The sequence below is a fragment of the Doryrhamphus excisus genome, chromosome 11 (assembly GCF_030265055.1).
Source record: "Doryrhamphus excisus isolate RoL2022-K1 chromosome 11, RoL_Dexc_1.0, whole genome shotgun sequence".
Taxonomy (NCBI): domain Eukaryota; kingdom Metazoa; phylum Chordata; class Actinopteri; order Syngnathiformes; family Syngnathidae; genus Doryrhamphus; species Doryrhamphus excisus.
In genome coordinates this window covers 15,550,494-15,577,945 of record NC_080476.1, presented here as the reverse complement: position 1 = coordinate 15,577,945, position 27,452 = coordinate 15,550,494, and the positions used below count along the sequence as shown (strand labels likewise).

Below are 27,452 nucleotides of genomic sequence, written 5' to 3'. Positions count from 1 at the left end.
CCTTGTATGGCTGCTAATCCAAGCTAATCATTTTATAAGGCTAATAGATTATTAGAAAAGCCATCTAAAAATCTAAACTACAACTAAAATCTCTTACCATGCTGTTAACTACTCCCTTCAGACAGCAGCACAAACTGGGTCTAACAAGGACAGAAGAACAACGCACAACCGTGCAAGAAGATAAATATCTGAGAGTCCTTTCCTCTGTGTGTATTAGTATTACATATACAGTATCTCCCCTGGTGTATACTTTGTACACACCCGCTAACATGTCCGCCATCCAAAAACTGCTTTGGTTTCAGTGGTGATTAGCCTTGGTTCCCGACAGCAGACTAAAGTCATATTACCTGTATACATGTGAAGGGACAAGCACTCTAAAGGAAGGGGGGGTGGGGGGGTCATCTATGTTTCCTGTTTGTCGTCTTATATGAACAAGCGGAGACAATAAAGGCCCCTGCACCCTCAGTTGCTCCGTTCGATTCTCAAGAGACTGACATGAAAATACGCCAAGGCAGATGGCACGGATTACAGTGCTAAGAATGTGACCTTCGATACCCCCCCCCCAAATGACCTTCCCGCACCGTACACCGACATATTCATGAACATAACTTGCCTGTGCGGTCTTTTTTTTTAATCTCAAGTTCCTAAACGACCTTCATCAGCATAACAAGTCTTTAAAGTCAAGGTCATATATGTCACCCAGGCTGTTTTCCCTGCGCTTCATCCAACAGCTGGTGTTCATACAAAGCTCTGGGCGTTAATAGGAAGTGACAATGCCCGAGCATCGTGCGCTTATGTCTGACACCAGCCTGGCAGATGTGTACGCCCGCTTTTTTAAAGGGGAGCCAAGGTTAAAGTCGTTTAAAAAGGAAGGAGAGGCCATCCCTGAGCGCCGTTATATCACGTCATTTGCAGACCGTTTTTGCTGCATAGACAAGCAGCTAGCGTAGCTCACTTAGCATAGCTCACTTAACATGCAGTCCGACTGATGGTGAGAAAAATCAGAAGACGCTTGACCAAAAGTCGGGGGAGTCCAAACTTATTAATATTATGACTTAAAAAACAAAACAAAAAAATTAAACTCAATGCTACAAAAAATGACATTATTTTTCCTCTCAATTTAGTCTAAAATAAAGCTGGCTGTTTATCCCAAATTTTTCAACTTTCAAAATTTTGTTTTGATAATTATGACTTTATTCCCTTAATATTTTCACTTTTGCAGAATAAACAAATTTTCCAAAAATTACAACTTTACAACGATTTAATAATGTCATAATAATATCATAATATTTTGTGTGTAAAATTTTACCTTTTTCCACATTTTTTGCTTAATATTTTGACTTTATTCTTGGGACATGGCTGCAATTTTGTCAAAAAAAATGTAACTCTATGCTACAAAAAAATGACATTATTTTTCCTCTAAATTTTGTCTAAATTAAAGCTGGTTGTTTATCCCAATTTTTTCAAATTTCTTGTTGAAAATTTTGTTTTGATAATTATGACTTTATTTCTCTAATATTTTCACTTTTGCGTAAACAAATTTTCCAAAAATTACAACTTTGTTAATGTCATATTTTGTGTGTAAAATTAAAACTTTTCCCACATTTTTCTCTTAATATTTTGACTTTATTCTTGGGACATCGCTGCAATTTTGTAAAAAAAAAAAAAAATTGCCACAAAATTGCCACAAAAAAATGCCACAAAAAAATGATATTTTTCCTCTAAATTTAGTCTATATTACAACTGTGTCTTGTTAGTTTAAATCTTCATGTTATGACTTCATTTTTGTGAAATTACAGCTGGTTGTTTATCCCAACTTTTTCAACTTTCTTCTTGAAAATTTTCAACAGTAATAATTGATAATTATGACTTTATTGCCCTAATATTTTCCAAAAATTACAACTTTGTTAATGCGACTTAATAATGTCATATTTTGTGTGTAAAATTAAAACTTTTTCCCACATTTTTGTCTTGACTTTATTCTTGGAACATCACTGCAATTTAGTAAAAAAAAAAAAAAAAGTTAACTTTATGCCACAAAAAAATGCCTTTTCACTTTTGTGTAAACCTTTTACGGAACCAAATTTTCCAAAAATTACAACTTTATTATTCCTGTTACAACTTATTAATGTCATATTTTGTGTGTAAAATTACAACTTTTCCCCACATTTTTCTCTTTAATATTTTGACTTTATTCTTGGAACATCGCTACAATTTAGTAAAAAAAAAAAAAAAATTAACTATGCCACAAAAAAAATGACTTTTCACTTTTGCGGAACCAAATTTTCCAAAAATTACAACTTTATTATTCCTGTTACGACTTAATGATGTCATATTTTGTGTGTAAAATTAAAACTTTTCCCCACATTTTTCTCTTAATATTTTGACTTTATTCCTGGAACATCGCTGCAATTTAGTAAAAAAAAAAAAAAAAAAAAAGAACTATGCCACAAAAAATGACTTTTCACTTTCGCTGAACCAAATTTTCCCAAGATTACAACTTTATTATTCCTGTTACGACATAATGATGTCATATTTTGTGTGTAAAATTAAAACTTTTCCCCACATTTTTCTCTTAATATTTTGACTTTATTCCTGGAACATCCCTGCATTTTTGTCAAAAAAAAATTGAATTATCTTGTTAAATTATATTTTTGAAATGTGTCTTTGGACTGCCCTGCTTGTGGTCCAAGAGATCCAATTCCTAGGATCCCAAACACATCAGATATTGCACATTATTATGGAGAAAGCTGTAATATGAATGGAGGCTTGTTGGACTTGTTAGCTTTCAAGACTGAAAAAACTGCAGTAAAACAATAAAATCCAAATGATGGGATGAGTAAAAAAACACAAACGATCACTGAAAACACGGGCCAGGCGAGGGAGGAGGGGAAAACCGAACGCAAGTCCATCACGATACAATACCAATGGTCTCGTGTCATCCGGCCTGAGAGGTTCCGGATGCGGGCGAGTGCACGACATCGCCATAAAACCAATACTCTTTCCACCTGCTTCCCTTTTCAATTTTCCAAGGATGCGCCTCCACAAATATTTGCACTCATAGTAAATATTTGTATGCCATTTAGAAGACCCGCCCATGAGCCATTTCCTGAGTGGCTGCGAATTAGCGCATCAATTAAAACACACACTCATTCCGTCTTAATGAGCCGTGTCTGCCATCCATCTCCGGCTGATTCCCTTCCTATTTGGGCTCCGAGATAATATCCCGCTTACATCGTCTTATCCAAAATGGTGCTCATTTCCCTTCAGAAGCAACACACATTTTTTCCATTTGTAAACACCGGCGCTGGAAAATAGGAACAGCCGCTTTCCCCGCGTAGCCGACACGGCACGCTAAAAAAGGCGAGAGTGAGGCATTTGATGTGGACTGCAGCGACGATGATGATGATGATGATGTTTGAGGGAAATGGGCCACTTTGCAATGGAGATCAAATGTCCCACTGCCGGGGCTTGGCCTGAAAGCGACATAAAACCGGCTAAAATCATTGGCCTTTAATGAATCATTTTCATAATATCCTTGGCATCAGCCCTTAAGAGGCATTTTTTTCCGTGAGTCAGCAAGATGTCCGTCTTTATGAGGACTGCATTTTTCTCCCTTTTTTTTTTTTTTTTTGCTGGGATTAATTTGGGATGTGCCGGAGTGGAATGCAGCGTAACAGAGGTTTAAAAGATAAAGGACATATGTCGCTTAGAATGTTTTGATTCAATATTACATAGCAACACTTGTTTTGGAAGAGTGCAAATGTAGTTAAAAAGTACAGTAAAAGTACAAGTTAATAATGTCGTATTTTGTGTGTAAAATTTAACCTTTTTCCACATTTTTCTCGTAATATTTTGACTTTATTCTTGGAACATCGTTGCAATTTTGTCAAAAAAAAATTCAACTCTATGCTACAAAAAATGACATTATTTTTTCTCTAAATTTAGTCTAAATTAAAGCTGGTGGTTTACTTTTGTGTAACCAAATTTTCCAAAAATTACAACTTTGTTAATATGACTTAATAATGTCGTAATATTTTGTGTGTAAAATTTTACCTTTTTCCACATTTTTCTCTTAATATTTTGACTTTATTCTTGGAACATCGCTGCAATTTTGTCCAAAAAAAAAAATCACTTTTGCGTCAACTTTTTGCGTAACCAAATTTTACAAAAATTATGACTTTGTTATTCCCGTTACAACTTAATAATGTCATATTTTATGTGTAAAATTTTACCTTTTTCGACATTTTTCTCTTAATATTTTGACTTTATTCTTGGAACATCGCTGCAATTTTGTCAAAAAAAAATCACTTTTGCGTCAATTTTTTGCGTAACCAAATTTTACAAAAAATTATAACTTTGTTATTCCCGTTACGACTTAATAATGTCATGTTTTCTGTGTAAAATTAAAACTTTTTCCACATTTTTCTCTTAATATTTTGACTTTATTCTTGGGACATCGCTGCAATTTTGTCAAAAAAAATTCAAAAATTCAAAATTCAAATTCAATTTTCACTTTTGCGTTAACAAATTTTCCAAAATTTACAACTTTGTTAATACGACTTAATAATGTCATATTTTGGGTGTAAAATTTTACCTTTTTCCACATTTTTCTCTTAATATTTTGACTTAATTTTTGGAACATCGCTGCAATTTTGTAAAAAAAATAAAATTCAACTCTATGACACAAAAAAATGACATTATTTTTCCTCTAAATTTAGTCTAATATAATATTTTCACTTTTGCGTCAAATTTTTGCATAACCAAATTTTACAAAAATTAGAACTTTGTTATTCTGGTTATGACTTAATAATGTCATATTTTATGTGTAAAATTACCTTTTTACACATTTTTCTCTTAATATTTTGACTTTATTCTTGGGACATCGCTGCAATTTTGTCAAAAAAAATCAACTGTATGCCACAAAAAAATGAAAATTTTCCTCTAAATTTAGTCTAAATTACAACTTTGTCTTGTTAGTTTTACTCTTCATGTTATAACTTAATTCTTGTTCTTTTCTAATGTTTTGATTCAACATTCCATAGCCACACTCGTTTTGTGAGAGTGCAAATGTAGTTCAAAAGGTACAGTATTGGAATAATCAATTGATTCAATTGGATATATTTAACCCAATCATGTATGCAACAATTACATGTAACCTTTAATGATTTAAACTCTCAAGCAGCGGGCCAAGGAGAGCTGAAACGGTGCCAACGAAGCGGAGACTTCAGTCAGATTAGCGCCGTGTCTGATCCCGATGCCTGACCCAGTACTCACACAGCAGTAGCTTTTGAAACCAAGGAAGAAAAAAAAAAAACAAAAAAAAAACTGGCCCATATTTCTGACACCGGAACAGAATCTAAATTATTAACCAAGTGGAACTCCGTGCTTCTGTGGAAGTTTGGAGCTTGGGAAGAAAATACGTTTGACATACATCTGGAAGCATTGTGGATTCATTAGCCATGTTGGGTGCATTTGCCTTAGAAATGAGGCGCTTTCACAATAAAACACCATCCGGTCTCTAATCCGCTGATGCACAACTTGGAGGTAAGCTAACCGTTTTATATGCTGTCCCGATTCCATACATATTGTCTAATATCACCAAAAATTGGGACTGCATCTAAAATGTCGAAATATCGAAATCTCCATCCAGATTTTTCTCCGGCAGCAAAGTGGCAAGAAGTAGGAACAATGTCGGCCGCATGGCAGCATCGCACCGCAGGCTACCAAGCTAACTAGTTAGCCTCTTTCATTTAGTTGGCAAACGTTTATTAGTAATGTTACTCAATTATATTTAGTGAGATTATTTGCTTAATAATCACGACTGGCAACCCGAAATCAGTAAAAAAGCAGAAACAAACAAATCATTTCAAACAGTGATTAATCGAGATTAATTTGTCAATGGATTATTTACATATACATTTTTTATTATTGAACAGCCCTTATTATAGATAAAAATGATCTGTGATTAATTACGATTAATTATAAAATTGTTAAACAGCCCCACTTATTATTGATAAAAATGATCTGATTAATTACAATTAGTTATATATATATTTAAAATGATTGAACAGCCTACTTATTATAGATGAAAATGATCTGTGATTAATTACGATTAATTATATATTTATTTTAAATTACTGAACATCCCTGCTTATTATAGATAAAAATTATGTGTGATTAATTACATTTTATATGTATATTTTTTTTTCTTCCATTATTTAACAGTCCTACTTATTATGGATAAAAAAATATCTGTGATTAATTACGATTATATATATATATATTTTTAAATTATCAAACAACACTACTTATAGATAGAAATGATCTGTTACGATTACGATTAATTTATATATATATATATTTTTTTTTAATTATTAAACAGCCCTATTTAGATAAAAAAAATAATCTGTGATTAATTACAATTAATTATATATATATTTGAAATAAAACAGCCTACTTATTATAGATAAAAAATTATCTGTGATTAATTACAATTAATTTATATGTATCTATATATATTTTTTTAATTATTAAACAACACTACTTATTATTGATAAAAAAATATATGTGATTAATTATGATTAATTATATATATATTTGTTTTTTTTTCAATTATTAAACAGCCCTACTTGTTATGGATAAAAATGATTAATTACGAGTCAAGTATGGACAAATTTAATATTTGAATTGATTGACAGCCCAAAGAAAGAGTTTGTTGAACAGTGTTAGACTTGTGCTTCATAATCCGGGGGACTTCCATCTCCATTTACAGAACCCATTCAGTCAATAATGATTTTGGAACAAATCCAGTCAGTCCTGATTTGTTTTCCTTCTCCTAAACCAATCTGGATCGGCCTTCCTAAAAAAAAAATCCAAGGACTGCAACCGAGTGTCTTTTCTGCATCATCAATCCCCGAGCATTAAATTGTACAAAACGAGACGAGACGAGAAAAAAAGGGGGAGTATTAACGCTATTGTGTGTAATGAAGGAGATTACAAAACTAGTAAAGATGCGTTCCAGGAGCCACGCTAAAAACCCAATGCTAACATTGCTATCGTTTGGGCAGTGTAACGAAGACACACATCATGGTCCTGTACCTTGTCATCCTTAGCTGTGGAGGCCGATACAGGTAAAGTGCAGTAATCAATTTGCTCTACTGGCAGGGAGCGCTCCTTCGGAATACTAATCAGCGTTCCGCCTCTTGCCTTGTTCGTGCTATGTATTCAACGCAGCCTTTCTCCTTCCCCGTTCACCTTTCTCATGACTTGACACCCCCCCCCCCCCCTTAGTGCCCCAGACCTGACCAAATGCTAAAGGAGGGCGGGCTGTCTTCTTGCACAGATAACTGCTGCCACTAATCAGGCCTACGTGCAGCGGAGCATAGGATTAAAAGAGCTCGCACAGCTTGACTCGGGGCACTGAATTGGTGTTACACACATAGACGCAACCACAGCGGGTCAAAATAAAAAAAATAAAACATACAGGAAAGCCAGTAGTCTTGTCCTAGAAACACACACAGTATGAGCAACACATAATACAACCCCCCCCCCCCACACACACACACATAACAAGCAGACAAGGTCAAGTTTAAAAAGAACAACATTACATCGAAATTTACTACGCAAGTCAAAAACGCGCCTCGGTGGGAGTCGCATATCTGTCCGGTGGGACGCGTCTGGTGGGACTACTATGCAACCCACCATCGCAAATAGATTACAGTCCTGTATGCTTAAAAATAGATTTTTAAAAACTAAAAATAGGCCATAACCAACCACAAAAACAGCAACCATTTTAATATATATTTTTTTTAAATTGTGGGCGCAAATGTTCAATGTAGTGAGGGACGAATAATGTCTTCATTTATTTATTTGTTTATTTATTTATTTATTATTTTTATTTATTATTTTTATTTGTTATTTTTATTTATTATTTTTATTCATTATTTTTATTTTTATTTTTATTGGACTACTATGCAACCCACCATCGCAAATAGATTACAGTCCTGTATGCTTAAAAATTGATTTTAAAAACTAAAAATAGGCCATAACCAACCACAAAAACAGCAACCATTTTAATTATTTTTTTTAAAAATTGCGGGCGCAAATGTTCAATGTAGTGAGAGATGAATAATGTCTTCATTTATTATTTATTATTTATTTATTTATTTTTTATTATTATTGGACTACTATGCAACCCACCATCGCAAATAGATTACAGTCCTGTATGCTTAAAAAATATTTTAAAAACTAAAAATAGGCCATAACCAACCACAAAAACAGCAAACATTTTAATTAATTTTTTAAAAATTGCAGGCGCAAATGTTCAATGTAGTGAGGGACGACTCATGTATTTATTATTTATTATTTATTATTTATTATTTATTATTTATTATTTATTATTTATTATTTATTATTTATTATTTATTATTTATTATTTATTATTTATTATTTATTATTTATTATTTATTATTATTTAGTTTTTATTATTATTGGACTACTATGCAACCTACCATCGCAAATAGATTACAGTCCTGTATGCGCCTCAAGAGAATTGTGATCTACGCAAGTCAAAACGCGCCTCGGTGGGAGTCTCATATCTGTCTGGTGGGACGCGTCACATGGGAGATGCAGTAGAGTGCGTGTCACAAGCAAGGAAAAAAAAAACATTCCCAGGATTGACAGGGCCTTTACACGATATCAAACACACGGCAACTTTGCCTCGAGGCGGTAACATTGTATTCCCAGTACAGCGCTGCTCACTTACATATATCAAGTACACCAATAGGAATGTGAAACTGATGTCAGGGTTGTTTTGATTCACTGAAAAAAAAAAATACAATTTTTTTCCCCCCTTCCCTGTGCCCCTGGGAAGCCTCACCAGCCAGGACAAATTAATTAATTATTCCCATTAAGAAAGTCAGCCATCATTTCAGGACCTCCCATAAAGAACAGCAAGCAGAAGAGTCCGGATTTCCCATACATTCTATTTATTTATTTGCGATGGGACTGCCACAAATTCATTGGAGCCGCCACAAATTGATTTATCGCTGCCTGTTTAGGTGTCGGCATGTCCGAATTCCACCGCATTTTTTTGGTCATCAATACAAGCGGTTACAGAAGACGATGAGCTGAAAACTCTCCCAAGTCAAATATGTAAACCAGGGGTGTCCCAACATCAGCTTGGTTTTTTTTTAATTTATTTTTGGCACATTATAGCAAAAAATATACATATCAAAAATAGAAAATATAAAAAAAGGCATAATGTAACAAGAGTTCATGGGCACTGGATCTGCGACGACAATTGATTCATCACACAATAACTAAAAAAAACAACTTGACAATTCAGACCCTTATTAGAGCCCTCTCGGTATAAAATAACACCCCTATAGTCACCTTTACACTATGTATGACATAATAGTAGACGTACAGTAGTTAGACATAACAGACTCACACATTCACAGAATTCTGATGGTTTATCGTTTCTTTCTTGACAGCGTACTTCCTGTGTTGGCTACTGTCTCAATGTATTGTAATGGCGGCTTTAAATACCTTCGCTCTCATAATACTTACATAATTGTCGATATAACAAGAGTAAATAAGCAGCAAATAAAAAGCACAAATGTTCAATGTAGTGCACAGGGACGACTAATGTCTTCATTTATTATTTATTTTCATTCATTTTTATTCTTAAAAATTGATTTAAAAAAACTAAAAATAGGCCATAACCAACCACAAAAACAGCAACCATTTTAATTATTTTTTTTAAATTGCGGGCGCAAATGTTCAATGTAGTCTTAAATTATTTATTATTTATTATTTATTATTTATTATTTATTATTTATTATTTATTATTTATTATTTATTATTTATTATTTATTATTTATTATTGGACTACTATGCAACCCACCATCGCAAATAGATTACAGTCCTGTATGCTTAAAAATTGATTTTAAAAACTAAAAATAGGCCATAACCAACCACAAAAACAGCAACCATTTTAATTATTTATTATTTATTATTTATTATTTATTATTTATTATTTATTATTTATTATTTATTATTTATTATTTATTATTTATTATTTATTATTTATTATTTATTATTTATTATTTATTATTTATTATTTATTATTTGACTACTATGCAACCCACCATCGCAAATAGATTACAGTCCTGTATGCGCCTCAAGAGAATTGTGATGTGACGTCTAAGCAAGAAAAAGCATGATTGACATTTTTTTCCCCGGTACATCCCCGTAGTGTGAGAATGGTCTGGTCCGGGATATTTCATTATGTACATAACGACTGCCATTAATCGCTCTTAACAAGAGGACACAACCTCACCTTGACAGTATCACAGAAGGTGGGGGCATGGAAATTGAAATTCACCCCACTAAAGGATCCACCGCCTCCTTTTGACCGACCATGTCGGGGCTCAGGGGGGCTGGGGGGGGTATGTATGGAGACAAGCCAGAAGTAATATAGAAGCTGCTTATACACATAAAAAAAGTAAAAAAAAAAAGAAGGGCAGTGAAGAGGGAAGGGTAGAAGTACATTTATAAATAAAAGTGGGGGGGGGGGGAATGCCGCAGTGGGGTTTGCCAGCGGGGGCTCATGCCCTTGACATACTGACATGGGCACAGGGAGGGAGAGGCGGGATCCTGTCATGTGACACTTGTCATTTGTCTGATCACCCACCTAGCCCCGGCCGCCCGGCCACCTGGCAACCCCCCCCCTCTCTCTCTCTCCGCCCATCCCTAATATTGTCCCCCACCTTTGTGCGACTGTCCTCCGCTGACCTGACGCCGCTTAAACCGCCCCCCCTTCGACTCCCCCCCCCCACCTGTGAGCACAGCTCCCGCCCCCCTACACGCTCCGCCCCTCTGCAGTCCCCTCACCCGTTGTGCTCTGTCAGCCCTCCCATTTGCCGCCCCCCCCCCCCACCCCTCCAGCGGCTGTGCAGCAAGGTCAGGCAGGTCACTGTGTCCTCATCTGTAATCCGCTGCCATTCGTCAGCAGCCCCGGCCCAGGCTGGAGGAGAGAGAGAGAGAGGAGGCAGGCGCCCCGACGAGGGGAGAATGCCCAATTAGGCAGCTGTCACACACACACACACAAACACACAACACGTACGCACGCACACACAGCACAGCTTTAAAGGAAGAGAGCGAGGGTGGAAGGCTGCAAGAACCTAGCGTCCAAAGGGGGGGGTTGGGACGGGGGTGGGGGGGCGGACACTTTCAGCTGTGTGTGTTTTGCAGTGAATGTGTTGAGGGGTCAGCGATAGTTTAACGTACAGTTTATAGTTTGAACATATACATAATCTACACGTCATTGTATGTACATCTAATATCTCACTATATGAACAGACGCTATATTGATTTAGAAATCATGTGATTAAAATATGTAATCATTTCACAGCCCTAATACATACATAATATCTTCACAAAAAAAAACATAATACCCGCACAACATGCATTTTCAACATCTGATAGAATGGTCCCTTTCAGAAAAATAGACATGGAAATAAATGCAGCAAATTTTATATTGTTGTGCGGCGTTTTTCTGTCCTTGTTAGACCCCGTTTGTGCTGCTCTCTGAAGGGAGTAGTTAACAGCATGGTAAGAGATTTTGCTGATACCAAATGCTGATACTACATCACCTTGTATTGGGTTCCAAATGCTGATACTACATCACCTTGTATTGGGTCCCAAATGCTGATACTACATCACCTTGTATTGGGTTCCAAATGCTGATACTACATCACCTTGTATTGGGTCAAGAATACTGATACTACATCACCTTGTATTGAGTCCCTAATGCTGATACTACATCACTTTGTATTGGGTCCAGAATGCTGATACTACATCACCTTGTATTGGGTCAAGAATGCTGATACTACATCACCTTGTATTGAGTCCCTAATGCTGATACTACATCACTTTGTATTGGGTCCAGAATGCTGATACTACATCACCTTGTACTGGGTCACAAATGCTGATACTACATCACCTTGTATTGCTGATACTACATCACCTTGTATTGGGTCCCAAATGCTGCTACTACATCACCTTGTACTGGGTCCCAAATGCTGATGCTACATCACCATGTATTGCTGATACTACATCACCTTGTATTGAGTCCCGAATGCTGATACTACATCACCTTGTATTGGGTCATGAATGCTGATACTACATCACCTTGTATTGGGTACCCAATGCTGATACTATGTACGTGGATAAGTTAACTCATGCCAACACTATGTCATTTACCACACACATCAAATAGCAACGTAATAATCTTCCACCGGAGATTTGTGGAAACACGAGCCGGTCCGTGGGTCAAAAAAGGTTAGGGACCACTGTGCTGGACCAAAGGTTAGGGACCACTGTGCTGGACCACCCACTAAGATTTTCATGTATTCTCATCTTGTCAACTCACACACGACTCGCCACGTTTTAGTCATCAAAGATCCATGTTTAGCTCATGACTGCCTCGTTTTTGTCAAGAAAAAAAGTTTTGTCAATGACAAAAACAACAACAAGGTAGCACCAAAACAGTCGTTGGCGGTCCAAATGTATTTGTGGCGGCCCGGGAAATACCGCGGTTATCTGAATCCTGCTAAGAGCAGGGCAGCAAGCCTGGACATTCCGGGTTAAGGCAAGGAGATTACTATTGGGACAAAAGGAAACAAGTGTTGGGCATTACCTGCAACAACAAGCTTCAAGAGGTCATCTGGCCTCCACCATGGCCCGGGTGCTATTTGGATCCAAGCCACTCAACCAGGCTCTCTGATCCAGTCGGCCGTTAAAACAAACCCAAAGGTCAACATGTACGCAACGAGAACTGACAGCGATTCTTTACAATCTCAAACAGATTAAAATATGGAATAATTTCACAGCCCTAATACATATCTTCACAAAAAACATAATACCCGCACAACATGCATTTTCAACATCTGATAGAATGGTCCCTTTCAGAAAAATAGACATGGAAATAAATGCAGCAAATTTGATGTGGTTGTGCAGCGTTTTTCTGTCCTTGTTAGACCCAGTTTGTGCTGCTCTCTGAAGTGAGTAGTTAACAGCATGGTACGAGATTTTGCTGATGCCAAATGCTGATACTACATCACCTTGTATTGGGTCCCGAATGCTGATACTACATCACCTTGTATTGGGTCCAAAATGCTTATACTACATAACAGTGTACTGGGTCCCAAATGCTGATTCTACATCACCTTGTATTGCTGATACTACATCACCTTGTATTGGGTCCCAAATGCTGATACTACATCACCTTGTATTGGGTCCCAAATGCTGATACTACATCACCTTGTATTGGGTCCCGAATGCTGATACTTCATCACCTTGTATTGGGTCTCGAATGCTGATACTACATCACCTTGTACTGGGTCCCACATGCTGATACTACATCACCTTGTACTGGGTTCCAAATGCTGATACTACATCACCATGTATTGCTGATACTACATCACCTTGTACTGGGTCTTAAATGCTGATACTACATCACCTTGTATTGGGCCCTGAATGCTGATACTACATCACCTTTCATTGGGCCCCGAATGCTGATACTACATCACCTTGTACATGGGTCCCAAATGCTGATACTACATCACCTTGTATTGGGTCCCGAATGCTGATACTATGTCACCTTGTATTGGGTCCCGAATGCTGATACTATGTCACCTTGTATTGGGTCCAGAATGCTGATACTACGTCACCTTGTATTGGGTCCAGAATGCTGATACTACATCACCTTGTACTGGGTCCCGAATGCTGATACTACATCACCTTGTGCTGGGTCCCAAATGCTGATACTACATCACCTTGTACTGGGCCCCAAATGCTGATACTACATCACCATGTATTGCTGATACTACATCACCTTGTACTGGGTCCCGAATGCTGATACTACATCATCTTTCATTGGGCCCCGAATGCTGATACTACATCACCTTGTACATGGGTCCCAAATGCTGATACTACATCACCTTGTACTGGGTCCCAAATGCTGATACTACATCACCTTGTATTGGGTCCCGAATGCTGATACTATGTCACCTTGTATTGGGTCCCGAATGCTGATACTGTGTCACCTTGTATTGGGTCCAGAATGCTGATACTACGTCACCTTGTATTGGGTCCAGAATGCTGATACTACATCACCTTGTACTGGGTCCCAAATGCTGATACTACATCACCTTGTACTGGGCCCCAAATGCTGATACTACATCACCATGTATTGCTGATACTACATCACCTTGCATTGGGTCCCGAATGCTGATACTACATCACCTTGTACTGGGCCCCAAATGCTGATACTACATCACCATGTATTGCTGATACTACATCACCTTGCATTGGGTCCCGAATGCTGATACTACATCACCTTGTACTGGGTCCCGAATGCTGATACTACATCACCTTTCATTGGGCCCCGAATGCTGATACTACATCACCTTGTACTGGGTCCCAAATGCTGATACTACATCACCATGTATTGCTGATACTACATCACCTTGTACTGGGTCCCGAATACTGATACTACATCACCTTTCATTGGGCCCCGAATGCTGATACTACATCACCTTGTATTGGGTCCCGAATGCTGATACTACATCACCTTTCATTGGGCCCCGAATGCTGATACTACATCACCTTGTACTGGGTCCCAAATTCTGATACTACATCACCATGTATTGCTGATACTACATCACCTTGTACTGGGTTCCAAATGCTGATACTACATCACCATGTATCACCAGATTCCAAATGACTCAAATCCTACAATTGGATCATCTATCACCCGTAAAAACATCTGTTTTGAATAACGGGGGAACTAATCAGTAAAAATGATAAGAGGGACAATTCCACATGAAGATTTATGTTCCATAAATTCATGGCTGCAGCCTGTACTTATTGATTGTACAGTCAAATGTTTTTTAATCAAAGGAAAGCGTCAACACAGACCTTGCCAGCTGGGAATCTGACCAAGACCTTAGGACAGGGAGGCATTACGGGGTGCTTTTGGGACTGGAGTGCTTTCTTAATGTTTGTGGTTGACGGTCAAGAAGCGTCATAAGAGCAAAGGACATTTTTCCAATAAATTATGTCTGAGCAGAGAACACAACGCCAAGGGACTTTATTCATATTCCGCCAAAAAACTGACAAATTTTATTCTAAAGTAGTCATGTTAAAAAACAAACATGCTGGCAAAAAAATCCTGATTCCTTTAAAGATTCAATATTTTCATAGCTAGAGCATTGAACACCTTCTAAATATGTTTTAGCATTGTTAGAGCCCTCAGGACAAGAAATAACAACCCTATATTGAACACGTTACTCAATACATAATTATAGTAAAACATAACAGAAATATAAGTTATTTTTTTCTGGGAATTGTACTTCCTAAGGTGGCTACTGTCTCATCACGGTAACTTACTGACACCTAGTGACCAGTGGAAAAATAATACATCTTTGAATGCATCTCCTGAATGCCTCATACGGTCATCAGTCAATCATTTTTATTGTAAAATATTTATTGCTCCATTTAAAAAATATATATTTATAGGCCTAAGTAATAACCTATTGAGTGTTATTGACCTGTCACAATATTTTAGGAACCTTATACAGTTTATGATTGGAACGTAGCTCTCTAGTGATCATGCTAGTCTTGAATGAAGTTATGAAAAGTATGAAAATTAATTTTGTCTTGTGTGTACACCACAGATTAAAAGTTTTGGGCTTCCTTCATCCCCCTGCTTCATTTCAATCCTGAATCTTAATAACAATAATAACAATAACAATAATAAAGTATTATTATTAATAACATATATAATAATAATAATAAATATTATATATGTTATCATTATATATTTATTATTATATGTTTATTATAATAATGATAATAATTATTATTACAATAAATTAATAATATATAGTATAATTATATTATTATATATTTATTATTATTAATATATATTTATTATTATATATTTATAATAATAATTTTTATTATTATTATAAATTTATAATATATATTATAATTATATTATATATTTATTATTATTATAATATATTTATTATTATTAGTAGTAGTATTATTATATTAGTTTAATAATATAATAATATATATTATTATTATAATAATTATAATATTAATTATTATTATTATTATTAAGTGCACGCATTAAGTGCATTAAGAGAACGCAGCATATACAAGTGGGCCCTGAGTTGGTAAAGTTTGGGAACCCCTGCACTAGACATTACCTTACATTACCTTAACATCGATAACATTACCTTAACATCGCATGAAGTTATGCAGTCAATCATAGCATATCTGACATTAATGGAAAAAAAGTCATCCTCCCATTTCATGTGGAAGTGGTAGAAGGCTAACTGGTTGAATTGGATTATCCCTGCTGCATAAAAGTTACAAGGGCTCTAATACTCTTTAAAAAGCGGTGATGGGAGTGAAACCGCTAAATCGAAAGCGCAAAAGTGGCGAGGGACGACTGTAAATGCAAAATGTATTCATCTTTAATGTTCTCTGTAAAAAAAAAATAAAAAAAACAAAACCAAGTCCCTTCGGAAACAATCAAGCACCTTCTGGTTCTACTTGTTTGCTCACCTGAGGATGGTTCTCTAAAGGGCATTGGAAACCCAAACCCGACTGATCAATAGACACATGCCAACATTGTTCGGTAGACCGAGCACATGGTGTAAGAGTGCATGCATACACCGAGCCATCTCTTGTTTAGGCCAGGGGTCTCATACACGCGGCCCGCGGGCCCAATGTGGCCCGCAGGACACTAGTTTGAGGCCCCCGCCTTGATATGAAAGTTTAATGTTAGTGCGGCCCGCGCAAGTTTGATATGGATGCTGTATGGTATCATGTACCCAGAAAAAATTATTACGTTTGATTAATGTTCATGTTAAAGGTTAAATAACTGTTAATAGTTATCCTCCCTATCCGTGTGGAAGTGGTAAGTTTTTGGCTATTTAAGTTTAAAGGAAATAACTTGAAGGCTACCGTTTAGGTGGCTAGCTCTCTAGTTTGCGAGTTAGCATGTGTCTCAAGACCCTGCAGTTGCGCAATATGTTGTAAATAAAAAGAGTATAAATGTGACTATAGTCGTGTTTTGTCATGTCTACAGGGCTCTAATAATGCTTTGTTCATTATTATTTATATGTGGTTTCTTAAGTTTTTATTATTTGCCCTTTTATTATTATTATTATTATATTTATTTATTAATGATTGATTTTCTTTATTCTTGATTTGTTTATTTATTTTTCATCTTATTTTGTGTAGAAAAATAAAAAGTAAGATATTTGAGAACAGTGGAATGTTTTATCAGAGCTTTTCTTGTAGAAAATTGGAACCAAAGCGAAGTTTTTTGAATTTTTTTGTTTTTAATACATTTTTTTATTAAGTTTTATTTTATTAAGTTTTATTAAGTTTTTTTTTGTTTTTTTTTTGGAAAACCTGATGGGGCCCCAGCCTTGCCCAGACCCTAGCTCCAGTGGCCCCCAGGTAAATTGAGTTTGAGACCCCTGGTTTAGGGGGTTCTAGTCTGAGAAAGCGGAATGTTTCCACTTTGTTTTTTACTTTTTTCACTCAAATACAAATTAATGTAGAACACAATCATTAAAATTTCATTATATCGCAGTATTTCGGATATTTGTGACACTTACAAAATCAACAGGGGATGGAATAGACTATACAGTTTATGCTGTCAGTCTCAGTAAACAAGCAACTGACGGCCTAAATCGTTTCAGACGCGTCCCTGAGCTAGAAGTTAGTCCGAGGTCAGGGTAACCTTGATCTTTGACGGCATGTCGTCACTTCATACTTGAGTCCTAATTTTTTCAAAAACTCCCTTGAGGTAATACAAATATATCCCGCTGAGGTATGGCTACAATGTTTTGTGGAGGCCCCTGAGATCATCTGACAAGTTACGTGATACACTGATACATGAAACATCGGTACGGTACAGACGTGTACCGATTTACCACATCAGGAAAGACAAAAAAAACAACCGTTACCATATACCATATATCATATACCTATAACTATAATAGCTGTAACACTAAGTTGTTCAGATAGCAAGCTAGGCCTCACATCTTCAAGTTTTTCTTGATGCCGTAAGCCAAGAGTGGGTAAACTTTACAAACAAAACAAAACTGTCCATGGGAGCCAGAATATATATCTAACACACACCACTATTTTACGCTTATATCGTATTTTCCGGACTATAAGTCGCACTTTTTTTTCATAGGTTAGCTGTTCCTGCGACTTATACTCCAGAGACTTCTAGAACTTGCCTTCCAAGAGGACGTAATGTCTGTTTTGGTCAAGTAGTTTGGAAAATAAATTACCCGCAAAAAATGTGACTTATACTACAGTGCAACTTATATTACAGTGCGACTTATGTATGTTTTTTTTCTACCTAAATATGCATTTTTGGCCTTGTGCGACTTATACTATGGAGTGACTTATAGTCCAGAAAATTCATTAATCGATCGAAAAAAGAATTGTTACCGTCCAAATACCGTATTTTCCGGACTATAAGTCACACTTTTTTTCCTAGGTTGGCTGTTTCTGCGACTTATAAATGAAAAAAGTGATTATGTTACATAAACACTGGACTGCACTTTGAACATCAGACCACATTATATTCTGAAATTGAATTTTACAGTTTTGTTGTTTGTTTTTTTTACTGAATAAGACATCCCACTTGCAAGTTGTATTTTCTGAACTATAAGTCGCTCCGGAGTCGCACAAGGCCAAAAATGCATAATTAGGTAGAAAAAACCATACATAAGTCGCACTGGAGTATAAGTCGCATTTTTTGCGGGTAATTTATTTTCCAAACTACTTGACCAAAACACTTTTTTCATTTATAAGTCGCTCTGGAGTATAAGTCATAAAAAAGTGTATAAAAAAGTGCGACTTATAGTCCGGAAAATACGGTATTTGGACGGTAACGATTCTTTTTTCAGTCGATTACCGTATTTTCTGGACTATAAGTCGCTCCGGAGTATAAGTCGCACAAGGCCAAAAATGCATAATTAGGTAGAAAAAAACATACATAAGTCACACTGGAGTATAAGTCGCATTTTTGCGGGTAATTTATTTTCCAAACTACTTGACCAAAACAGACATTACGTCCTCTTGGAAGGCAAATAAAGTATCCAGTGTTTATGTAACAAAAACAATTTTTTCATTTATAAGTCGCTCTGGAGTATAAGTCGCAGGAACAGCCAATCTAGAAAAAAAAGTGCCACTTATAGTCCAGAAAATACGGTATTTGGACGGTAACGATTCTTTTTTCAGTCGATTACCGTATTTTCTGGACTGTAAGTCGCTCCGGAGTATAAGTCGCACAAGGCCAAAAATACATAATTATGTAGAAAAAAAACATAATTATGTAGAAAAAAAAACCATACATAAGTCACACCGGAAAATACTGTAGTTTTAGTTTTGTATTTGTTCGCTTGCTATACCCAAAATTAACCGTGATGTTAAAATGTAATTATTATGTACTCCGGTTACTATGGTAGCAAGGTATAATAAATATAATTGTGTTACGTTAATATACTTTACCCACCTTAAAGCTTGCATGTATGTGTTTGAAAGTGCGTGTCTGTGGTTGATGGTTTAATGTCCCGCTCCCTCCTCCCCGGTCCTCTTTCCTGTTCCTCTTTAATGTCACAGGGCTGGCTCATATGACCTTGAGCACCAGCATTGGCACATAAGAGCGAGAGCTGCCTCGCCTGTGGGCGCCCTTGAACTGGATCTGCAACACAAAAAAAAAAAAAAAAAAAGATGCCTGATAGACATCTCAGTCTTCCTCTTACACCCCCCCTCCCACAACCCCCCACCCCTCAATTCTCGACAGCTCTTTCATTCTCAATCTAAGACAGTCCTTATCTGTTTCCCCCTGGGAAGAGATTTATCAGGATGCTGTATCTTTAACCTCTCTATTGGACAGGAACAGAATTCCAACATTTCGGACCGGCTGCACAAACAAAAGTGATCAACTCTATGCATCATCACTGAGCCATTTGGGAAGAAGACCCAGTTCAGTTTTGGATGAAACCACCTCGGTTATCGTACTGCAATGCGCTTCCACGGAATCGAGCACCCAAACATAGCATCCCATATGTCGGGTTTCCAATATAAAACAGTGATCTTTCGGAGCGAACCAACCGTCCAAGACAAGAGGTGTTCACGTTCATTCATTCATTTTCTACCGCTTATCCTGGAGCCTATCCCAGCTGTCTTCGGGCGAGAGGCGGGGTACACCCTGGACTGGTGGCCAGCCAATCACAGGGCACATATAGACAAACAACCATTCACACTCACATTCATACCTATGGACAATTTGGAGTCACCAATTAACCAGTGGCTAACAGTCTAAAAATAAAGAATTCATTTCAAGAAATGCTGCAAATGTTTGACAGACAGTATGAATGGCCTGCAAGAAAATACATGTCACAAACGGCAATTCCACAACTTCACAGAGTGAACGATGATAGTGCAAGATTTCCTTTACTATATCATGATATGGTATCATAATTTTTGGACTATTAATATTAATATATTTTGTGGCCGTATTCAACCACAAAACAGTAATTCATTCATTCATTCATTCATTTTCTACCGCTTATCCTCGTGAGACAAACAACCATTCACACTCATATTCATACCTATGGACAATTTGGAGCCAAAAAAATTGGGAGTCAAAAATTGACAAAGAGGTCAACAGTCTGACACATTGTGTCATCTTTCAAAGAACACATTACTAACAGCACTAAATTCATCACACAGCAACTTAACACTCAAATGATTCATTCATACATTCATTCATTTTCTACTGCTTTTTCCTCACGGGGGTTGCGGGGGGTGCTGGAGCCTATCCCAGCTGTCTTTGGGCGAGAGGCGGGGTACACAATGGACTGGTGGCCAGCCAATCACAGGGCACATATAGACAAACAACCATTCACACTCACATTCATAACTATGGACAATTTGGAGTCGCTAATTAACCTAGCATGTTTTTTTGGAATGTGGGAGTAAACCCACGCATGCACGGGGAGAACATGCAAACTCCACACAGAGATGGCCGAGGGTAGAATTGAACCCCGGTTTCCTAGCTGTGAGGCCTGCGCGCTAACCACTCGATCACCGTGCAGCCCTGTTCACATTCATGTACAATAAAATTTCAGGCGTATTTTCCTCCCTGTTCCGTTCTATAAACCAATGTTTTCATGACGTTCCGGATCCCTATGAAGACCTTTGATTTTCCAGAGTAAACACGAGGGTACAAAGTCTAGCTCTGTACTGTCAAAGTGGGCTCTTAAAACAAGAGCTAAGTTCACTGTAAAAAACATACGGCGGGCTTGTTATCAGCAGAAAAATATTTCCTACAACTGTAATCCGGGTCACTAAAGTTCAGGGAACCTGTACCAGTTTTCCATTGCCATGTGAGAAGAAACGCCATTTTTTTTTAAATCAATGAAACCTTTTTTTTTTTTTTTAAAAAGCATAAAACGCCATGCATGGAAAAAACAGTGCAGGATATGCGAGAGAGAGAACGCAAAACGAGATTGGCCCTGCCCTAAAACCGCCTCGCTCCATGCCTGACCTTTCCAAACTGTAATGTTATCACATGTCATACGCAGACGCGCTGGAAACCATCTGCTTAAGGCGGTGCTGAGGTGACACCCTAGAGTAATAAAAAAAAAAAACGCTCTAAACACTGAATCGTGCTGGTTCCGACTGGTTTCTTGTGTACCCGCATGCAGAAAAAAAACCACACATATGTTGTTGATGAGTGACAGGAGCCATGAGCGGTCTCCTCAATTAGCTGCGTTAAAGGGCTTTCACGCAGAGGCATGAAGTTCTGGGGCTAAGAATAACATTGGACAGTTTTGTTTACCAGCAGTGAGCGGGTTGAGTGTGTGTGTGTACTACCCGGAGTCTTGCTAATCCAATCCCCCGCGACACGTTTAGCCCTTCGCTAGGACATTACGTTGTTTGTTAGTATGACACCTTGGCCTAATAGGGCTGTTCTTGCAAAACCAGTGTGATTAACCTTATGCCGGGACTCAGACATGACACAAATGCTTAAGAACCTTATGTCCATATATGGTAATGGTTTGGTAATGGTTTAATTTCATTTGAACATGCATCAGATTACAATTGAATGCATCACATAATCAGTTCACAGTTCCACATGTCCAAAAGGAGTAGGAAGAAGCAAAGCTTATTAAATCCTACTTCTCCATCTGGTACTTTAACAATCAGTAACTGTCACATTTGTTCACTTCCTGCTTTCCTAAGTTCACTTCCTGCTTTCCTAATATAATTTTTATTTATTGTATTATTTTTTTAAATATTTTATTTTTGTTATTTTTTTACATTTATTTAAATATATATTTTTTATTCTTTAAAAAAATGTGATATGACCATACAATGACATAATGGGTACCATAGTATAGTGTTATTATTATTTTTTTATGTTTTTAAATTTTAATTTTTTTTTTAATTAAAATTTTTTATTACATTTTTAAATTTATTATTTATTTATTGTCACGTATGATATGACCATCCAATGACATACTGGGTACCATAGTAAGTGTCAATATAGCGATATTATAGTATAGTGTTATTATTATTTTTTTTTTATGTTTTTAAATTTAAATTTTTTTTTATTAAAAAATTTTATTACATTTTTTTATTTATTATTTATTTATTTATTTATTGTCACGTATGATATGACCATACAATGACATAATGTGTACCATAGTAACTGTCAATATAGTGATATTATAGTGTAGTGTTATTATTTTTTCATGTTTTTTTTAAATTACATTTTTTTTATTATTATTTATTTGTTCATTTATTTATTGTCACATATGATATGACCATCCAATGACATAATGGGTACCATAGTAAGTGTCAATATAGTGATATATATATATATATGTATAGCACATCATGACTGGTTCAAGACTCTTCATCCTTGTATTTAGCAAACATCAACTGATTGTATTGATCTTGATTGTATTGGATGAAATTTTTGGCTAATTGGTTATTTTTAGCCTTATGCATTATTTTAACTGTTTGAAGATGAACTATATCAGCAAGTTGAAGTATTTGTGATTTTAGAAATAAGGAGTTAGTATGTTCTCTGTAGGCGGCATTATGAATTATCCTTACTGACCTTTTTTTGCAGTACATTTAGCGAGAGATATGCTTTATCTTACCCCCCCAAAAAATGTTCTTACTCGATGCCGATGGATAAACAATAAAACGATCCTTCATTGCTGAAGAAGCCAAGAAAAGCAGACTGTTGTGGAGGCACCGGTCGGCGTCCTGAGAGATTCATTACAGGGTGATTTGTTCCACGTAGTGAAACATGAGTGAGCGTTACTGCCTGAAAATTGCATCGCTCCAAACGCAAGAATAAGCCTCAGTACAGGGATCTCGGCATCGTGCAACAACCGAGGCAATTATTGGTGGGATGAAAACCTGTGTTTGGCTGTGTTCGAAACTGCACACTTACTACTATACTATACTACGTATACTTTCAAGCTCATACTATCCACACTCCATACCGCATACCCAATCCATCAGACAGTATACAAAGCGTTTACACTACAGCATACTACATGATAACCCACAATGGCTGAAGCTCATTTCACTTTAGCTCTAAACTATTTAAATTATCACTTTATTGCGATTTTCTTTTAATCAGGTGAGAAAGTGGCTTTTTAGATCCCGAGTGTGCCATTTATTTGTCCAAATACCAAATGTTTACAATTTCGTTCAGACAAATTTGGCAAAATTTAAGCTAGCCGAAGTGAGCAACACACTTTCGGAAAACACCCCTTTACTTTTCTCAGCTTTGTTTAGTACCACTAGCTTTGTTTACCACCACTAGCGTTGTTTTTTTACCACTAGCGTTGTTTTTTTACCACTAGCTTTTGTTTACTAACACTAGCTTTGTTTACCACCACTAGCTTTGTTTACCACCGCTAGCTTTGTTTACAACCGGTAGCTTTTGTTTACTACCGCTAGCTTTTGTTTACTACCGCTGGCTTCGTTTACTACCGCTGGCTTCGTTTATTACCACTGGCTTCGTTTATTACCGCTAGCTTAGTTTAGTATCGCTAGCTTAGTTTAGTATCGCTAGCTTAGTTTAGTACCGCTAGCTTTGTTTATTACCGCTAGCTTTGTTTATTACCGCTAGCTTCGTTTATTACCGCTAGCTTCTTTTACTACCGCTAGCTTCGTTTAGTACCGCTAGCTTCGTTTAGTACCGCTAGCTTCGTTTATTACCGCTAGCTTCGTTTATTACCGCTAGCTTCGTTTATTACCGCTAGCTTTGTTTACTACCGCTAGCTTTGTTTACTACCGCTAGCTTCGTTTACTACCGCTAGCTTCGTTTAGTACCGCTAGCTTCGTTTATTACCGCTAGCTTCGTTTATTACCGCTAGCTTCGTTTATTACCGCTAGCTTTGTTTATTACCGCTAGCTTTGTTTATTACCGCTAGCTTCGTTTATTAGCACTAGCTTCGTTTATTAGCACTAGCTTCTTTTATTACCACTAGCTTTGTTTAGTACCGCTAACGTTGTTTAGTACCGCTAACGTTGTTTAGTACCGCTAGCTTTTGTTTACTACCGCTAGCTTTGTTTACGACTGCTAAGATTGTTTACTACTGCTAGCTTCGTTTAGTACCACTAGCTTTGTTTATTATCACTAGCTTACTTTAGTACCGCTAGCTTAGTTTAGTACCACTAGCTTTGTTTAGTACCGCTAGCTTTGTTTATTACCGCTAGCTTAGTTAATTACCGCTAGCTTTGTTTAGTACCGCAAGCTTTGTTTATTACCACTAGCTTAGTTTAGTACTGCTAGCTTTGTTTAATATCACTAGCTTTGTTTAATACCGCCAGCTTTTGTTTAGTACCGCTAGTTTCGTTTAGTACCGCTAGCTTTGTTTAGTACCGCTAGCTTAGTTTAGTACCGCTCGCTTTAATACCACTAGCTTTGTTTACTACCACTAGCTTTGAAGTGACACAAGAGACGGCCGCCGTTTCTGCAATAGCAACCTACCAAGCTAATTAATTAGCCTCCAAACTGAGCCATGTTTCAAGTTAGTTCGGAGGACACGATTAATCAGAAGTTGTCCATCAAGGAAAACAAATGATCATCTTGTGAGAACTCATGTAAGGAAATTATCACGTTTGACACAAATGATACGCAGAGAGGTCATAGCAGATGAACCATCAGAACATAACCTGACCTGACTAAAAGTCAAGCAAATCTAGTAGGAAAGGGGGGGGGCTAAATTTAGCAAACAGCTAGCCATGTGTCAGAGAAATGGAAATATGAAAAGATCCTTTGCATCAAAAGTGTGCGCGGCTGGAGGGCTTGGGAGCTTGTCAGGTCTGACTGCGGTAATCAAACGCCATTAACTGGAGACTAAGAGGGGCAAGAGACTCCTTCAGAGACTTCCGAGAACTCCCGCAAACTGTACTGTTTTTCCAAGGAGGAGATCTCGATGCTCAAGCTTTGGGGCATATAATCTATGGTTCATTTTACGTTTTTTTTTTTCTCTCTCCCCACTATGACAAGCCATTTACAAGACGTAGCTTCTGTTGCTGACCCAGTTCTGAGCGGCTGCGTCTAGTGACAAGGCCCCTGCCTCCCCATCAGGCCCTGCTCCTTGTCTAACTGACGACAACACCACCACCACCACCACCCTCTGCCTCCGTGAACTGTGAGGAAAAAAAAAAAAAAAATAGGTCACCCTGACCCACTTTCCTTCGTTTTTTTTTTTTTTTTCTCCCCTCCCTAAGATGGTGCTAGGAGTTCTACAGAGCATGATCGAGGGAGACAGTACAAGTGAGAGAAAGAAAGGCAGACAAAGAAAGAACAGGAGTTTCAAAAAAGGCAGACACTGACATGTTTTGGTGAGGTTTTTTTGCGGCCTTTACAGTAATTTATCAACTGGTATGCTTTAAATCAAGGGGTATCTCAAATAAACAATTTTAAAATTTTCATTGTAAACTCAATTTAACCTGCGGGCCACTGGAGCTATGAAATTTGGATGAGTGTGTTCTACATTAATTTGTATTTGTGTGAAAAAAGTAAAAAAAACAAGGTGGAAACATTCCGCTTTCTCAGACTAGAACCCCCTAAACCAGGGATCTCAAACTCAATTTACCTGGGGGCCACTGGAGCTAGGGGTCTGGGCAAGGCTGGGGCCGCATCAGGTTTTCAAAAAAAAAAAAAAAAAAACGCATTTATTAAAAACAGAAAAATATACAAACTTTTTCAGTGCTTTGGTTCCGATTTTCTACAATAAAAGCTCTGATAAAACATTCCACTGTTCTCAAATATCTTCATTTTTATTTTTCTGCACAACATAAGATGAAAAATAAATAAACAAATCAAGAATAAAGAAAATCAATCAATCAGTAATAAATAAATATAATAATAGTAATAAAACAGCAAATAATAACAACTTAGGAAACCACATATAGTTGGTGGCTAGACAAATTATTTTAGTATATAAAAGCAAATATTATAAAAGTAAAATAAAAATAAAAGTAAAATAAAATAAAGTAAAATAATGATGATAATAATATATATAATAATATATTATTAATAATATTATCAAAATAATATAATATATATAACATGATAATAATTATAATAATATTACATTATTTTGACAATATTATTAATAATATTTTTATTATTATATATTTTATTATTATCATTATTATCATGTTATATATATTATATTATTTTTGATATTATATTATTTTGATAATATTATATTATAATATTATAATTGATAATATTATTATTAAAAAATAATGATGATAATAATGATAATATATTATTTTGACAATATTATTAATAATATTTTATTATTATATAATATTATTATCATCATTATTTTTTAAAATAATAATAATAATAAAAATAAGTGCTCTGAGAACGCATTATTTTGCCTATGTACCGTTTATAGGACAAAGGTGGGACATTTTAATATAAATAATAATAAATAATATAGTAATATATAATAAAAATAATAATATATAATAATAATAATAATATATTATTCATAATATTATCAAAATAATATATTATTATTATTATTATATAAAGCCCAAAACTTTTAATCTGTGGTGTACACATAAGACATATAATAATTCTCATACTTTTCATAACTGCATTCAAGACTAGCATGATAACCAGAGACTACGTTCCAATCATAAACTGTATAAAGTTCCTAAAATATTGTGACAGGTCAATAACACTCAACAGGTTATTACTTGGGCCTATAATTTTTATTTTTTTTTAAATCGTGCAATAAATATTTTACAATAAAAATAATTTTTAAAAATAATAT

The 27,452-nt window shown here is 36.2% G+C and overlaps 1 protein-coding gene across 5 annotated transcripts in view; it reads right to left on the bottom strand.

Moving 5' to 3' along the window:
- Positions 1-27,452, bottom strand: part of nrip1b (nuclear receptor interacting protein 1b) — a 59,526-nt gene that overhangs the window by 12,360 nt on the left and 19,714 nt on the right. Inside the window, exon 2 of one of the 5 annotated variants that reach the window (XM_058088284.1) lies at positions 19,628-19,816. The exons of 2 other annotated variants lie outside the window; for them this stretch is intronic. The gene's annotated coding sequence lies outside the window, so the exon portion shown is untranslated. Of the gene's footprint in view, positions 1-7,101; positions 10,750-10,956; positions 11,033-19,627; positions 19,817-27,452 lie in introns of those variants that run through there. 2 more of the 5 variants (XM_058088285.1, XR_009132166.1) reach the window with 2 other exon arrangements.